Source organism: Crassostrea angulata, chromosome 8 (genome assembly GCF_025612915.1).
Source record: "Crassostrea angulata isolate pt1a10 chromosome 8, ASM2561291v2, whole genome shotgun sequence".
NCBI lineage: Eukaryota > Metazoa > Mollusca > Bivalvia > Ostreida > Ostreidae > Magallana > Magallana angulata.
The window spans coordinates 4,419,161-4,438,058 of NC_069118.1; the positions used below are offsets into that span (position 1 = coordinate 4,419,161).

An 18,898-nucleotide genomic window follows, 5' to 3' on the forward strand; every position below is an offset into this window, starting at 1 on the left:
ATTAAATACCTCTAATACCAAGGTTTAATTTTATGAGGATAGCTAGAATTTCTGCACATATTAAAATATAAATATGGAACTACTTGGTCTCGCTGTATACGCTCTCTTTAGATTTTTGAACTCTTCTGACAGAAAGCTACATTATAAAACAGATGCCGTAAAATCTTTGTTGAGAATCTTTATCCAAGTTATACTATAAATTTAAATCCAAAGTATTATAAAGCTTTGTATATAAAGGACCGTGAAACAGAATCGAGAGCTTTATCAAAGTCTATGAGGACTAAAAGACCTGGTTTATTTTTATTTTTAGTGTATGAAATTGAATCATTAATAATTCTAGTATTTTCTCAAATACTAGTATATCTTCCTTTGAGAAAGCCCGTTTGTGTATCAGATATAAATGTAACCTAGTGCAGACTTCATTCGATAACTAATACATCCTGATATAAGCTTGTGGTGAACATTCAGAAGAGTGATAAGTCTCCAGTTTTTCAAATACTGTGTTGGATTGTCACCGTTTGGTTAACATGAAATAATTCCCAATCCCTGGGAAATAGGAAGCTCTTTTTTCAAAAAATCATATCTGTGGTTTACATAGGGGATAACATGATGGCAATGAAGAAAGATAGATATGGCAGATTCTACTTTTTTGAGAAGTGTACAGCTTTATTCGACTCTTTAAGAATACCAAAAATAGATCAATGGGGATAAAGTTCGTCAACATAATTGTTCAGGTTTAAATAGGCTCCCCGCTGTCAAATACCTAGAACTTGTACATTATTAAACACTCTAGAAAAGAAATAATACACGCTATAAAAAATAATCACATTCCGAATTGAAACAAGCATAATAGATAGGATTTAATGGTATAATAAATGTTTTAGGATTATGCTCTGTTAATTCATAAAATACTTTTTTTCATGTTAAAAAAATGATTGATCCGCCTCTCTCTACACAAAATATGCGTCGAAATTAACAGTATGACGTCACATCGACAAGTGCACCGCGATCAGTCAGTTTATTTATCGTTGTTGGACTTTTTTGACTACAAAGTTGCACGCATAGGTAATTTTTAATGTAGTTTAATGTATTCGTCCCCATTACAATCGGAAATTACTTTATTTATTAGCATTTTGACGACTTGTTTTTTTTGTATGATGTCTTAACATTCCCGGTACTTTCTGGTCGGCGCGACCACAAAGTTTACCTTAACAGTGCGATGGGTACACTAGTGGTTGGTAGTACTGATGCCCAAGAACCCAATGATCGGAAGCTGCTTGGTGCCTGGGAGAGAAATCTACTTAAACTGGATGTTGTTTAGTATGGCATCATTAACCCCTGAACACTTGGCGATATTGAACCACCCTGTGCCTGGGAAAATGTACCAGTGGAACTTGTACCAGTGGTCATTGAAAAAGTATGACTGTCCAGTTGGCGTCAACACATAGATATTTGACGGTAAGTAATCACCATGTGTAATGGAGGATCTTTCAATCTGGATTGATTGAAACATCTGGCTTAAGCCCCCATGGATTTGAATATAACTTTGTGGTGGGTATGAAGCTAAATAATGTGGTGTTAACCATATGGCCAAAGGATTTCACATTTTGGTTGGTTAAATCCCGGAGAGGCGAAATGGCCAATTAGAGCTGTACCTGTTTGCAGGGAATGTTGGCCTGTAGACACTGTCCCTACTCACGGTTGCTGAAATGCACTCTATGCACCCACCCTTACTTATATATCCTATGTTGATTGGATTAGAATCCATATTGATATGATAAATCAGTGCTTCACGCAAGATTGACTGCATGATTGACTGCACGCTGGTAAGCATTGGTGATTTGCCTTAAAGTTTAGTAATTTTAAAGCCTAAACTAATTTTACAGAAAACAAATAGATAAACCGCAGCAAAAAGAGTTTAAGAAAATATTTCAAAATATTCTATACCCTAATTTACACAGTAATTATTAATGTTTAAAATATAATAACTTTACTTAAATCTACGAACTGAACCTTGAGAATAAGTTTTATAACTCTCCAACAATTCAAATGTAGACCAAAAAAAAAGTCTTCAGAAAAGTAAAAACGACAATGTAACAGTCGATTTGGCATTAAAATGGCGACTAAGAAGACGACCGAAACATGTAAACAAGCTGTCAAAATTATAAAAAAAAAAAGATTCTCTTGGTAATTAATTACTACAACTATTATTTGTTAGATAAATGCATGAGTGTGCTAATATACTTAATACGAGAAATGAATAAAACACTACAAAACTTTTATACTCTTGAACACGTGTTTACAATTTACGCTTTTAATGCTTATGGAACGGTAGCAGTCACGTGTTTTCAGAAACACGAGTGACAAATATAATTTAAAAACTTAACAAATTAATCTTAATTTCATTCTAGCAAAAACGCAAGATAACGACAAATTCAACAGTTTTACCTAAGTAAAAAAATGACAACATTGAGTTCCGATATGAAAATATCACGACGCAGCACGTACGTGATAACTGTCAACACACCGTGAAAAACTTACACTACGGAAACATGACATTGCTTGTCAGAGTGTAGGAAGAACGCACCTGACGCTTATACAAAACATCCAATGCAAAAAAAAATGATTCTCAGAAAACGAAATACAACAAGAAAATAAAAAAACGGCGATATGAATATCTCCATGTAAACAAAAATATCCAAAAATACAATGAAAGTTTACTGGAGACGACATATTGTTAAGCCGAGAAACAACAAAACACACGCGTAGTAAAATATCTGTTGCCTTACCTTACAATATGTGGAAGACAACAGACAATATACAATACCAAGGGAAACAGGTGAAAACACAGGTATGGTATGGTCTACAGCAGAATCGGAACTGGAGCTCCAGTAGATTGGACCAGGACATTTTGGGTTGACAAGGGCCAGAAGTCATGCATTACAATACACATACAATAACATAATGCGTTTTCTTTACAGTATTTACCTGTTAAGCCGCACACTACTTATATGTTGATTTTTGAAATTACCGTAATTACAGTAATGTAAGTTAAAGTTTGTAAATTGTGTACGTTAGTAGTTTGTTAACTGAATTAACGCATGGTTATCATCCATATTCACTCTGATGAAATATGGTAACAAAATTTTGTTACTAGTGTCATTATGTGTTATTAGTGGTATGAAGGGCATGGTTGTATGGATACTTCGATTATCTCCTTTTACAAATCCTCCTTACACAGGTTATATTTTGTATCTAACAGAAAGGTAAAAAAAAATATCTTAAACTTTACTCAAACTTCCTTTTACAATTTTACACCATACAATAAAGCATAAAGGTAGGGCAGCTGATAACTGCAAAACGAATTGCTTTTACGGAATCTATACGATAGCACAGGTTAATTAAAGATTTTCAGTTTATTGTATTGTCTTACCTATCGTTTAATTAGAATTTAAACAAAGGGAACAAAAACAATTTTTACTTTTTACACTATAACTGATGTCAATTATTCTAATTTATGTGCAGAATGATTATGAAATACGATTTAGAGTAATTCGACTTTCGGGTAGATATGAATTGGTTTTTTCAACAAAAAATTAAGAATGGAGACAATATGAGTCACTGGACAAAGGCAAGTTTGTCAGCTTACCAGAAATTATATAATCATGCCCTGGTATGGAATATAATCATATTGATACTCTCTTTTTTTTGTTTAGGTTTTGGTGAAATTTCAAAGGTTTTTCCTTTTTTCCTTTTTTTCAAAGAGAAAAAGAGTAAAAATCTCGATAATTTCATATGATGCATCATATCTATATTTGGAATATAGCAAACTTTATTATAGTGTCCTAAACATGACGCACACATTATTATAATAGACAATATATGAGCAAAATATAAGTAGTGACACTTTTATGTATACCATTTGTCATATTATTTCATCTTTGTCAGAAACTGGCTTCAGATACCCTACGTTCCTGAAACACGTAGTGTATCAAAACACCTTGGCTAGCTAAGATGAATTATTTTGATAAGTACTTTTTTCCCATGTTGACATTAACTTGAAACTTATATTTGTCTTATTTAGTCGCAATGACTCATACAATTTTCATCTCGTAGTTACAAAAAATAAATGAATATCTCATTTATGCTTTTATATTTTTATTCAATCTCAACAGATCTGGACTAGTTAGATAAACAGCCAAAATGATAACAACAAGTCCCATGATTGTCTGTTGAGGAACACAATAGCCTTGTTTTCAGCATTTACCACATCTTTTCCAACACGCTTCCCTATTGATTCCACAATAGTCATCAAGAATTTTGGCCTTACAAAAAATATAATTCTTCTGACAACGAAAGATACAGCGTTTACATCGACTCCACAAAAAACCCTCCGAGATATCCACTGTCATCAGTAAAACGGAGAGGAGAAGCAAAACAACAACCTTTAAAAAATTAACAAAATTAATCAGCGTTGTCTTATTTAAGACTGTATTCTCTGTTCATTTGCTTTGATTTTTATATTTTTTCGGCTTATGGAATTTTCCTCTTCCTTTTCTTTTCAAATATTTTGTTGAAGAAATACTTTCAACAAATTCAAAATCATTACCCAGGTGCAATTTTAAATTTTGACTAAGAGCTTTTCACATGTGTGTTGACCAATCACCCACTACCATTTTCTTTTTTGTATAGAGATATTCTTAAAATTTTTAAAAAACTACTCAGTTGTCATCAATTTAAATTTGCGGTCTTATCATAGTTAACATTTTTTGCGGAAGTAAAATTCGTATTTGAAAATGACATTACATCACATTCTTTATTACCATTTGATTCCTATTTATATGTTGTGTTAATATCAAAGCAAAATTCATTAAATTGAAATAACATTATTATATTTTTACAACAAACTACATATGAACAGTAAACTAATAATGTTTATAATACATATACATGTACTTACATATTTTTGCATGGTTTATTTTTGTCTCTTTTCTGTTTACCTATTAGAACAAGTTTACTAAATGATATATCTCTAAACTAGAGACGAGCTCGTTGCAAGCAACGATTAGGTCTTCCGTCGTAGCTGCGTCATACTTGTGACGTAATATAAAAATTGATACCTGACCATGGTGCAATATTAGATGTATAAACACTGTGTAAAAGAAACAAAGTACATGTATATAAGCAAATACAGATCTTTAAAAGTTGTCTGAAGTTTGATTCGCCGCATGTTGTTTTTTTGCACGTGCATTTTATTTTGAGAAACTTATCGAATCATCATAATTGACTCAATATACACAGAATATGGACGACGATTATAATCACACAGTGGGTATGCCCGGTATGAACGTAAAAAGACCAAACATTTTACTCGCATTTTTTATCGAAAGCAAGGGCCAATGAATCTTTTAGAATGTATGCGGAGATCCTGGAAATTTTACAGGGGGTTCTGAAGAATAATTTTGTTTTTTGAGGGGGGAGGGGGCATGCGCAGATAAGAAAAATTTTCCTGGGGTGGGGGTTGAGTGTCTGACGGTTATTTGAGTTTGCCTGGGGATGTCCGAGCCATATTTTTGTAATTTTATATTGTACATGTAATGGAAAGAAATTTTGCGGGGGTTGGGGTGGGGTTTGGAACCCTCACCCTACTCTTCTTGATTCGCGCATGGGGAAGGCCGATGCCGGTAATTTGACGGTAATTTTAACCATTTTTATTTAATTAATCATTTTCAAAATTATCGGAATTCCAATATTACCTTTAAACGCAGTTAAAACTTAAAATACGAACCATTTAGTCTTGGTGAGTATTCGGCCAACATGCGTCCGCGTACGAAAGAAATGGCAATATTCAAGAAATTTGGATGGACGATCTGGGTCCTAGGTCGTCCATCCGATTCTTTTTCAGACTAAGAGCTACAGAACTGCACTTAGAGAATATCAAACTGATTATGTTTATTTATTTTGTCTCAAAGAATCAGTTTTTTAAATAAAGTTTTATCTTAAAAAAAAAGAAATCAGGCACAATTTTCAATGTTAGCATTTTACAACTTAAAGGTCTAATCAAATTTTGAATGAAGTTTCAAGATACTACTCTTCGTTGTTTTATACGAAATATTGCGTGGAAAAAAGATTTACATCGCATATATATTATAGAACTAATTTCTTCTCTTTTTTATTTACATCAAAATAAATCCAAGAAAAAATCTAAATATTTTTTTTTCCTTTATATGTGTTAATGAAAACGTTGATCAGCAAGGGCCGGTTCTATGTCGTGCAAGCACCTACTTAATAGATTGTTACACGGATCTACCACGATGACAAATATCGAAAAGGCAATATTGTGGGTGAAGGATGAAAGTGTAGTTTGTTTTTTAGGTTTATTTTTGATAATTTATTTATCTGGATCAATTTGGTCTGTTGGTTTGTTTTGTTTATTGAAAAGGGGAATAAAGAAAATGAGTAATTTCCGATATGAAGTCAAGCATATATTTTCATATTATCATTGACTTAAAACATGTTGGAAAAAAGAAATATTGCATCAAGCAGTTAGTTATTATGCGCAGATTATATTCCTCTATGGTTTTCACAATTGCATGTATCAGTTACTACACGTACTAGTATTTGCTTACGGAGAAATAAATCTCCAAAGAGATGATATAGTTATCAGTTAAGTTCCAGATTGTCTTCTGCACATGCAAGCACGTGTGTAATCCTGATTTAACAATAGGTATAATGTCCGGGGAGGGGGGGGGGGTCATCGCAACAAAACTGTGTATAAGCGTACTAGAGTGTACATTGTTAATTAATAATTGATGTTGAATTGTTATTAACAAACAAAATCATAAATTTATAATAACAAACACTAAAATGCCAGGGAGTTCTGCTGGACGCGATTTCATTTGTCTTCAATTAATAGGGTGTAAGGATGCCCGCCTACTTAATACATATGCTCACGCGTCAACAGATTAAAAATGACTGTATTTTGGATTTATAAATCGCTCTAAAACATTCGATCTGATATATCGTTGTTAACAATTCAAAACTTTGAACGATTAAATTTGTTTTTATACCTAGTACCCCGACCCTCACGGAAAAATCCATTCAGATCAATGGAAATTTCATTTACAAGACTCCGCGCCAGAATCAGGATGTCTCATTCATTAATTTTTTCGTAGTTATAGTGGACGAGTCCAAAATAGGAATTTTGAGACACATCATACAATGTGAACATATGCCATGAATGCAGTTTACTTTGCGTCTATTTTCTTATTTTGAGAGTCCTTTTTATCATGTTTATCATGGCTTGAAAATGACGGAAGGCCCTTGAATGTTGTTATCTTTATGCAGGCACGTAGCATCCTTTTTGAAAGTGTGTGTGTGGGGGGGGGGGGGGGGGGCAGACTCATCCAAAAAATCTTGACAAGCAAAAAAAAACAAAACTCCCAATTTCAATCCTAATTTCCTTATTGTTATATAAATTTTTTACATCCTTGATAATTCAATTTTTTATAAGCAAATTTTAAAAAATTTAGTTGCTGTGAGAAAAAGTGCGGGGGGGGGGGGGGGGCACAAGCTTGAATTAATAATTGCCTGAGGATGCATCTTTAATGTGTCAACATTTATATTCATAATTGATGAAAACGTTACATGGGATGTAATAAGCACAATGAGCAAGAGTGTTCAATTAAAAGGGCATTTCACATTGCACGTGTGTAATCCTGATTTAAAAATAGATTGCCATATTTGAAAGGTCAAAAAAAAAAGAGGGAGGTGTCATCGCAAGATGATACACATTGTCTAAGTAGTACAATGTAAGTAATAGTTGGTGTTGGATTATCATCATTAACAAAGAATCATCAGTTTGGATTAATTAAAACAAATATGAATTCATATAGTTGGAATATTTACTGGAGGGGCTACGTACGTACAAGTAATTCGCCGAAGTGGGGTACGTGTGACCCGATTTTCGATCAATTGGGCGATTTCATTCATCTGGAAAAGGGTTTCACTCGCGTGTACAAATGTAAATGTACATCTAACAATTGCTAGTCAATTAAGTGTGTATGTTAATTCGATAGATTTCTTCTAAAACATTCAATCCAAAGTATAATATATGTAGTTATTAGTTGACACCCTCCCAGTGGATCTATGCCGATGGATCTATCTGAGATCTCAGCTGTTGCGTGAATGGTAAAGAAAGACTTCGCGCCATAATACGTCTCATTCATAATTTTGGCTCGCCGATTAGTGGGCGAGTCCAAGTTAGGCCAGAGCACATGATGTGTAGATGGTCTTACCCACTCTATTTTCTTAACTGGTCATATAATAAATAGAGATATCATGGATCTTTCACTTTTGTCGGAGCATGTAATAAATGGAACCAAAAAATAAAGTAATTCTAATTGATCCGCAGCAAAAATTAAATTTCATTTCTTATAAGATAGTCTAATTGATACATGCATGCCTTCATTGAATAAATTTGGGTAGTCAGGCAAGCTTTTTGGAAAGCTATTGCTATGAAAAATTTCGGATGGTAATCAATTTTTCCAGAAGGAGAGCTACATATATGCAGCTAAGGTAACTAATAATGCTTCCGATGAAATACTTTGTTTAGTAATGCAAGGTTTTAAGAGAGCAATACTTATTTGTTTAAAAAATAACACCCTAATACTTCGCATTTCATTCGCTGTTTGTAGAACAAGCAGAACCAGTATCAGTTCGATCCCTATCGTATGTACATTGTTCGAATTTAATAGCCCTTGCATTGGATTGCTTTGCATGTACAAAATATCTTTTAAAAATTCAACACTGAAAGTGTTTATCTATATGGCTATTAATCTATATGTACATGTACACATAGCGTACACATGTGATTCAAAATACCCCAAACGGAAAAATTAACTTATTGAGTCTACATTTTATAGAATTTGCAAAAAATACATTGCGGGTCTGAATGTTTGTTAATGTGTCAATCTATCAATATACAGTTTGTTAATTATTTTCGATTGCTAAGGCTACATCGTTTTTGATGAACATTGAACAACATTTTTTCCATGCCATTATTTCCACGGAAGATAGCGAGTACAATTATAAAGCACAATGCACAATTTATTTAATTATCTCTTTAATATTGTGTACTAGTATGTAATAAATTATTTATAAATTGCTGCCGAAGGTTGTTTGGTATTTTCGTTTGTAGATGCATTGCAAGTAAAAAACGTGAAACGCGGGGCAAGTCATAATTAATACATGTATCCCTAATAACCGTTACTTAAAAATAGCGGCTTTGGATTCAAATATTATCGTATACGAATATTAAGTTCACTTTTTAAAATCATCTCCACGATGATAATATTATATCCATCGGAAATCAGTATTTTGTTTTGCTTTAAAAGAAATGTTCTATCGGGAGCAATCCCGCGTTCGTTTAAATTGCCAGCGTACATTTGTCATGTCAGTAATACACATTGTGCTTTATATGACGGCCGTGTATACGTACTGTAGAAAAGTTGAGTTTAATTACCATGCATTCGAACCATTTAATTAACACATCTCCCAGTACTGAAACAATTCAAAATGTCTCTGTTACAGTAACACAGTGGGGCGTTAAACATGTGTACGTCCAGCTCTACAAGCATATGCACTGTCGTCAAGGCGACGGCCTGAATACAGCTAGCGACTCTTCTATCGATCGGTTACCTGAGTCTCGTAATGCATCTAAATATAGAAAGGGGCACAGTTATGAAACAAACAACAAAAATAAGGTCAAAGACGTTCATCTTTATGAAATGAATATGTACATATGAATAAAAACATTTGGGAATTTTATGTAGAATTATTTTTGCGCACTGCATGTATCAGTTAGTGCATTACAAAAAGCCCTTTCATAACCTCCTAAACGTGCGCACCCCCACAAAAATGGACCGAACTGACAACAATTGTTTCTGCAAATACTGGCTATAAATTACGAAAACATTAAATTGAATACCACGGAAGGATTCAAAATTAATTTCTTTACAACTTTGCTTCAATAATGCATTAGAAATTTTTATTCCTTTACAAGTTATTGACAAGAAACTTTTGACGCATCTAACTCCTTAATTATAGGGGCCAGCCCCTTTTTCTGTATACCGAATGAAAGGTCTTGGTAAGACCAAGATCTTTTAAAATACATGTTATAACAAATTTTTATCAGGTAGGAAACTAACACGGAAAATACGCGAATTTTTTTGAATTTTTTTCTTGCCTTTGTTTCAACATCTATACCACCCCTTTTATTTGCATTTAAATAATAAATAAAATATATCTCGCACAAATTCAATGTATTAGCTTCCAAACCAGCCCATCTTTGAGACTCTGCCAGCCATCGTTATAGCTAAACCCCCCTGGACAAAAGAAGTCGTTAAATTTTACTAAAAGGGGAATAACTCAAAACCGAATGGGGATTTTCCTCAACTAAAATATGCAACGACAACATCACGCGGCATGTTATCAGTCCTGAAAATTTCAAAACAATCGGTGAACAAACGAGCGAGATATTAAGGATCAAAGTTGGCGTCTAGAAGAAAAAAAAAAATAACTAGAGCAAAGCTCGTTGCAAAGCAACGAGTGGGTTTTCCGCTAATGTCGAAAGCAACGCTAGAAGTACGTCTAAGAAGCAGAGTTCTTAATCTAGTAACAAAGAAACCTAAGTAAAAAAAGATAAAAAAAAAAATCGAATGATTCTTGGTACAACTTAACATGATCCGAATGTTTTTAAGTACGACTTAACCAAAAACCCTTAACCATTTCAAGAACGACTTAACAAAAAAAACCAATGTGTTTAGGTACGACTTAACAAATCTGACTTCATTTTAGGTACAAGTTTACTTTACCTTGAACTAACATCTTTTTTCTTAACCCAGAATGCAAAATTAAAATTTACGTAAAAAATCAATTTTGTTTAAAACATAATTCTGAGCAACTTTTCCTCTTCACTGCTTTTCAAAAGGTTGACCTTTCGTACTGTGTGCTCGTTGCGTCATTAATTGTCAGAAACTTATCGATGTTAAGTTTACTTTACTGTACTTCTGTGAATATTTTCTATGTAAAATTACTATGAACCAGACAACATTGAAATGGTGAACATTTCAAAGGGCCCCGCTTATGTTATTTCAGAGAATTCTGCTTTGACCTTGACCTATAACTTGAAATTTTTCCAGCTGGCATAGAACTTTTAATTCAATTTCATTCCCCCTAACATACATGCATTTTTGTTCAATCTGACCAAGATTAAGCATATTTGGAAAATAATCTACTATTTAAAACTAATTTTAAAAAGATCTGCTATGACCTTCACATTGACAGACTTGGTTCAAGGTCACTGCACGCCATTAACCAATAAACTCTGTAAAGGTAAAATATTAGCCAAATAGGGGCTAAAAGGAGAGTATATCTATGCTCTTAAAATATGGATTTTTGTGTGATCTGATATGACCTTGACTCTTCATCTACAAATATCATTCAAGGTCATTGCATATATTTTGAACAAAGGCATCATGTGGGTAAAGTATGAGGCTGAATGGAGCAAAGGGAGAGAAGATATACTCCGGACAAGGATTTTTAAAAATATAATTCTGATATGACCTTCACAGTTTCTTTTCACTGAAAATAGGTTCAAGGTCACTACACACCCTTTCACCCTTTACTCAAAAGCTCTGCTTATGTGAAGTCTGAGCCAAAAAGGGGTTAGTAGAAATTATATATGCTCTCAAAAAAGGATTTTTGCATGATCCGATATGATCTTCACCCGTTACCTAGAAATTTCATGCAAGGTCACTGCACATCGTTTAACCATAGAGACACTCTGTGAGTATTAGCCAGATTGGACCAAAGGGAAAAAAGATATGCCCCAGACAAGGATTTTATATATATAATTCTGCTATGACCTTAACCTTATACCTAAAAACATGGTTCAAGGTCACTGCACATCCTTCAACCAAAGGAACCCTGTGGATGAGGTATGAGCCAGATTGGGCCAAGGGGAGAGAAGCTATGCTCCTGTCAAGCCATCTCGGATGGACAGACCGACAAATTGATCACTAGAAGGCGCCCGCATAAACATGCCTTTTTATCTAAAATAGTATCCATGCTATCTGCCCATGGTGAATAGTCATCAAAACCATTCATTAGCAGAATTTGATTTCCCTCCTTTTTAAGGTGGTATGGGACATCTGTCGATATTAATGTGGATTAAAGTACTATATAATTGAAAACTTTTCACCGGTTTAGAATTTTCAAATTTTACAATATTTAACCAAAAAATAGCTTTTAAAAATATTTGAAAAGGTAAAAATTGTAAAAACCCCTGCGGGATTCGAACTCATGACTTACAGGTTCCTAGTAAACCCTCTAACCCACTGTGCTAAGGAGTTAGGTGACCATTTTTGAGAAGAAACTACATGTACTTATATAATTACACTTTATTTTATTGTTTATTTCGATAAACAATACGTCACAACATGGAAGTGTCCCATATCACCTTAAACTCGGAACACCTCTGACCTAATAAGATCGCCGCATTAAATACAAAGTTTGATTTAACTCTAATTTGTTTATCATCAAGAAATTCTGCATCGCTGACAAATAAAGTTTTCTTCTGTATAATGAAATACCAATTAACTGACTTTTCGGACAATAGCAAGTTTATTGTCCCATTCAACAGCTACTATTTCCCTTGGCTTTGCCTCATTAAATATTTGCTGTCTTGGGGGACAATAAACTTGCTATTGTCCTCATACCCAGTAAATACTAAATAGGCATATAATATCCCATCCACCTACATTTCATGTTATATAACCTCCCGTTTGTAACCTTCAATTCCACTGTAAAGTCAACATATCTGTCATAGCCGCAAGTTTCACAATTTATTTCTGCTTCTCATGTACTTAAAATTAGGGGCCTTAAAATTGCTTACCAATATTCCAACAAGAGACATCCCTCTAACTATTGGTAATCATTAAAATTCATTTCATGAATCTACGCAACAATGATAAACCTTCAAGTACAGTCACTCTCAATTTTACAAAAATATTGACGGTACTTTATCCGAAACTGTTCCTTGTATTTTTAACTTAGTACACTAACATTTTTATGAAAAGACGGTTTGTCTTAGAATAAGAAAGCTAATGCAATTCTGAGAAAAAGAATACCACATATTGCCAATTCCATTGAGGTTTAATAAAAATATGGCCATTTAAGTGAACCCACCATTTCCAATTTCCTTTAGTAAACACAGATTTACAGGGTTCTCCATTGTAAAACATCTTTATCTGACCTTTTAGAGGTCAACTTTTGTTCAACCACCTTTAAAAAGAAACCTTATTCAATACAACATATGCCTACATGATATAATCATGATAAAAGCTTCACATCACTTAGAAATACCCTTAGATGTATACCCCCCACCCCCCAATCTTTTGATTTTCATAAAAAGTCATGGTTTGAAATGTTTTACCTAATTTTATGAAACATGTGGCAATTTCCTTGAGTCATTTCTCACACATATTTGAAAACAATCATCAATGATTCTAAAATGTGATCTTTATTTGTTTATTGTATGATTTGTACCATTTTAATTAACAAATAGACAGCTGTCCTGCTTGTGATTTCTTGTTTTCATGAAAAAAGTAAGCTAACAATCATATTTGGTGAATATCTAATCTATTCTGATTTCTAGTCTCCTTATAACCATGCTAAAACAGTAAGTTACAACCTACAAGTTAGACATCTGCCTTAAATTAGAATTAAATTCAAACACACCCAGGTAGCTGGAGACAGAGTTGATTTCAATGAAAAATGTTCAAATTTGACATGTTTTTCTACTTCTTTATGCATATATACCTTAGAAAGGTAGAAATAGGTTGTTTCTTGTTCATTTCAAAAGTAATTATCATAGCAGATGTTATTTCAAAGTCAAATGTACATTTACATATCCTACATGTAATCTTAATGCAGACAATTAAATAGAGGGGGGGGGGTTCAATTATGTAAACACATCTAAATATCTTTACATGCTTTATGAAATAAAAAATAAAGGAAACATAATTGTATACTTTTATTGAAAAACAAATTTTCACAGCAATTATGAATTTCTTTAAACAGCCTTAATTTTGTTTTCATAATTTCTTATCAAACACAAACCACAACATGGCATGATGCTTTCTTCAAGTTCCATTATTGTTCATGCATTATCAGATTTAATTTGAATTACCGGTAAATAGTCTGTAGAACACAAGGAATATGCATGTGGATAGAGGTGACAGGTTAATCTCAGGAGCTGACCCACAAGAATCAACAGGTACCGGTAAAAGCCATGTGGTAACAAGAGTCTGTTTTGAGCTGAAATAAATAAAAAAAATAATTAGCTGTGTTTACATACATGTACTAGTAATAGCTGTGTTTACATTAACATATGCATAGTATTTCTGTAAAAAATACACTGACCATGCAGTGTAATAAGTATGACATATCCCAATACATGACATAACATTTAGGCAGTACAAGATCAAAAATTTGCATATCAAGTCATAATATAATATTAAAAAATTTTCATAGGTATAAACACTTATCAAATTGAGAAAGAGAGAGAGTTTGAGAGAGAGAGAGTTTATTAACATACTTGTAGTGCAACAGTCAATATTTCAATTCGTAATTTACAAACGAATATTACCCAGCGAACAGCGTCAAAGTAAATGTACTGGTATTAGCTTCTGGTATACCATTTTTTATCAATTCTACTGTGTATTTTTTGTTTGCAAATAAATTTAGCGAGGGTTTTTGTTTTTTTTCTTATAAATTACATGTTTTAAAAACAATACTACGTGTAATAAGCATAAAACATGTATGATTAAACTTAATGAAGAATTTTTAATAGATTATTTTTCAAAGAATGTGGTACATTACATGTATGTCAATCTTTATAAAACTAGCGTATATTTCGTGCGCCATAAATTGCAAGTTTTTTGTAAATATCATTTACTTGCATGATAGGTATATATGGTCTAACCAAAATTTTCTTCATAAAGCTACAGCTGTATGTACCACATATATGTTTTGTCACAAGTATACATTTTAAAAAAAAATACCCAAATTCCAACAGTTTAAATAAACTCAACTCATTCTCTGATAAGTTCATTGTGTTTTGTGCGTGCATATCTTATTTGTCTGCTGCAACAGCAGCCAATCAGCGGTAAGCTGAATCCACAAAAAGAAAGTTTGTGTTTTAGGAGCGGGTAAATTGTTTATGCGACACTGTCAAGAAAACCACACCAAATAATAACAAGAAACATAAATATTCACTTAAATGTATTCTGTTGTAAAGTAAAGGTTTTTAACACTTATTGCATCTTGCAAAACATGTGATGACCTTAATCATCAGTCATATATCTGATATACATGTATATGTAAAAGATGGGAGAAATAACGACGGAACAAACTGGGATTCGAACCTGGCCCTCTGAATCTCTAGTCAAGTGCTCTACCAACTGAGCTACATGTATCTGGCACCGGTATTCAAACCAGTCTGACCGTCACATTCCTCCCCCTTAAATGATCTTCACCCTCGAAGATCATCCCTGGCAGGATCGAGTTAACCTGTTAGTTCCAGGGGTTGGTCACAACACCAATATTGTAACAGGATGGGAGAAATAATGAAGAGATTTGAACCTGGGCCCCCTGAATCTCTAGTCAGCTGCTCTACCAACTGAGCTATCTGGCACTGGTATTCAAACCGGTCTGATCGTCACATATATAAAGAATTATTTTAAACAATGTTGTTCAATAAAAAATAACACTCGCAACCTTCAGTTTTTGTCTGTAATTAATCAATATTGGCGTGCGATCAGTTCTCGCCGAGTACCATTTCTCACCAGTGCATTGTTACGTCATTTTATCAACACATAAAATTATATACGAAAATATGATGTAACAGTGCACCAGCGAGAAATGGTCCTCGGCGAGAACTGCTCGCACGCCAGTACTGCCAGTAGTCAGATTAAAAAAAGAGAATAAAAAATTACATTTAAAACATTAACAAGGACAATTTAAGTACACATCATAACTGCTAAACAAGAAAATTATGTGAACTGGTAGAATGGTAGGCATAGTTCTAACTTGTAACTTACATGTACAAGTACATGTACCGGGTACCCGTTGGTCTGCTATACCTCTTTAATGATACAATGATCGGCATCATAAAGATATTAAAGTCATGTTTTAACTCTGAAGTCTGAAGTATACAATTTTATTTACTTGAAGTTATGTCTACAGATTATTCATGACTACATTTGGAGTCCTCTACACAAGAATATATGATATGTTTCTAATTAGACCCTGCTTTGAATTTTGAGTTGAAAATTCACAATCTGTTATTTTTTTAAATAGATAAATTCAGTTACCCTTTCCAGTCCCCCATGAACCTCTAAAAGTCTAAACACCCATGAAACATGTAAAGATTACACGTTAGTAAACAAACACCCACACCATAACAAAAACATCTAACAGTGTGCACGTACTTACATGTACATCTATACTAATAACTATATACTAAATTTTAACCAGTTAACAAGAAACTTTAAAAGGAGTAAAAGCCTCACCTTCTTCAGTAACATCCACATAAATCACACACTTTAATGTCCATCTTTTCTCCTTTATTACTCGTAGCTAATATCAACGGCTGATCGTCGACAGAAGTGTGGCTGTCAGAATTTCCTCGTAAACGATTCACACGAGAAAAATATCCTCCTTAAACAAATATGTAGTATTGTTCCCAGTGCATGTTCATATGTTTCACAGCAAATTTAAAATGCATGTGTACACCGAAAGAATACACAACTTCTCTTCTGCATTACGGCTCTCTCTTTTCTACAATGCCGTTCGTTACTGTTTACATTCGGCGCGCGCGCGCGGGGGTCACAAACAGGGGCGCCCCGACAAATAGTTGCACATAGAACGTTTAAATAATGTGTGTTCATTGAATTCATAAATGATATAGATGAAAAAAATGAAATTGAATCACAACAATTTATCTAAGACGCAACACAACGTAATGCAGTAAATGCCTGGGCCTTAAAGTGGCATTTGTTCGCTTGTGTGTCTATGTAGACATATTAACTCGTTCATGTACGATTCTCACATATTTGTTTTATGAAATTTGAAAAAAAATATAGGACAGAACTTGTTTAATTTGATACCAAATGACATTATTTAATATATTAACAATAACTAAATTAATTTTTTTTCATAAAATGATAACGATTTTTGCTATCAGAAAAATACGTGTATGAGCTGCTGACCCCTAATTATAGGGGCCGGCCCTTTTTTCTTAATTTTAAATGAAAGCTCTCGTTATTCTAAACAACTTTTGTTCAATATGTATTAACAAAATATTTTTAGTTTAAAGGTTATAATACAAAAAGCAACAAAATTTCAGCCCCGAAAAAAATCTTAAACTTTGGCGACAAATAGCTCAAAAACTAACAAAGAAATTACCAAAATTTTCATGCCAGCAAAATTATAAAATGTTACCGACAATTTCGCCAAATTTTATGCATCTATCATCTGTAGTTCCCGAGATCAACTCTGGACAAAAGACCCCCCAATTTTCAATTAAAGGGCAATAACTCATAACCGGAAGTGATTTTTAAAAATTTGAAAAAAACGTCTAGAGATATTAATATCATCTACATACCCTGAAAGTTTCATAGCAATCAGACAAAAAATGTTCGAGAAATCTCGTGCACAAAATTTGCGGGAAAAAAAAAAAATAATAATAAGAAACAGTAGAATAACAGAAGGGTTTTCCGTTGAAAAACGGAAAACCCTAATAAGAAATTTGACATTTTTTCAGAATAATAGTAAGGTCTTCCGTTGGAAACGGAAGACCTTAATGATACGAAGAAAGTAGATAGATAGATAGATAGATAGATAGATAGATAGATAGATAGATAGATAGATAGATAGATAGATAGATAGATAGATAAAACGAGATTGATAAATAAATATATATAGATGGATAGGAAGTGTTAACGTTTACCTTGTGAGAGATTGTGCTCGTTCCTCCGACAACTGCTGATGCTATTTCTGTGAGAACTTGCAGACGTATTTATACCAAGTAGATATATTTTTTTAATTTTTACTAAGTCATGATCATTGCCTATATTTAACATGAACAATAGGATGTCTTTTAATGATTGATTGTAATATAACTAGCATCAATATATGCCATTTGAAAGCATGCGCTGATTTGCGACGAGCTGTCTTGAAACTAGAACATTCTCTCTCTCTCTCTCTCTCTCTCTCTCTCTCTCTCTCTCTCTCTCTCTCTCTCTCTCTCTCTCTCTCTCTGGTCTTTCGATGGTCCAATATATTCTTTTTATTATCTAAGAATTGACTGACTTAACGCAACGGAATCAAAATATTTTAGTTCCGTGCAGGCAATATGTCATGCAATATGTTGAATTTTTTATTTAAAAAAAAACGTGTTGCGGTTAATGCAGTTTCTGAAAATGTTTTTATACCATTTAATTTTGCAGGAATATGTAAAAATGATCTTGAATATCAGATAAGCATTAAACGATAATCTGAGATTTCTACTTTTTTTAAAACATTTTTTTTCTCTTTTGATATTCTAGAAAAGAAAAAACAGAATAGTTTTTTCAAGTAAAACAGAGAGAGCAAGTTAGATAAAGAGATAGATAGAGAAAGTGAAAGAGAGAGAGTGAGAGAGAGGGTGGAAGGGAGGGAGGGAGGGAGAGAGATAAAGAGAAAAGAGAAAGAGGGAGGGAGGGGGAGAGACAGAGAGAATGAGAACTTTTCTCATTCAAATGTTATAACTACTCGAGGCTAATCAATGCATGCT

At 33.3% G+C, this 18,898-nt stretch overlaps 1 long non-coding RNA gene across 1 annotated transcript; it reads right to left on the reverse strand.

The window, feature by feature from the left end:
• Positions 1-4,141: 4,141 nt before the first annotated feature.
• LOC128161369 (uncharacterized) lies at positions 4,142-18,111 on the reverse strand. The gene is made up of 3 exons (XR_008240360.1): positions 18,074-18,111; positions 4,961-5,000; positions 4,142-4,445 (listed from the first exon to the last, which is right to left on the reverse strand). It is a non-coding gene; the product is annotated as an uncharacterized LOC128161369 (long non-coding RNA).
• Between the last annotated feature and the right edge of the window lie 787 nt (positions 18,112-18,898).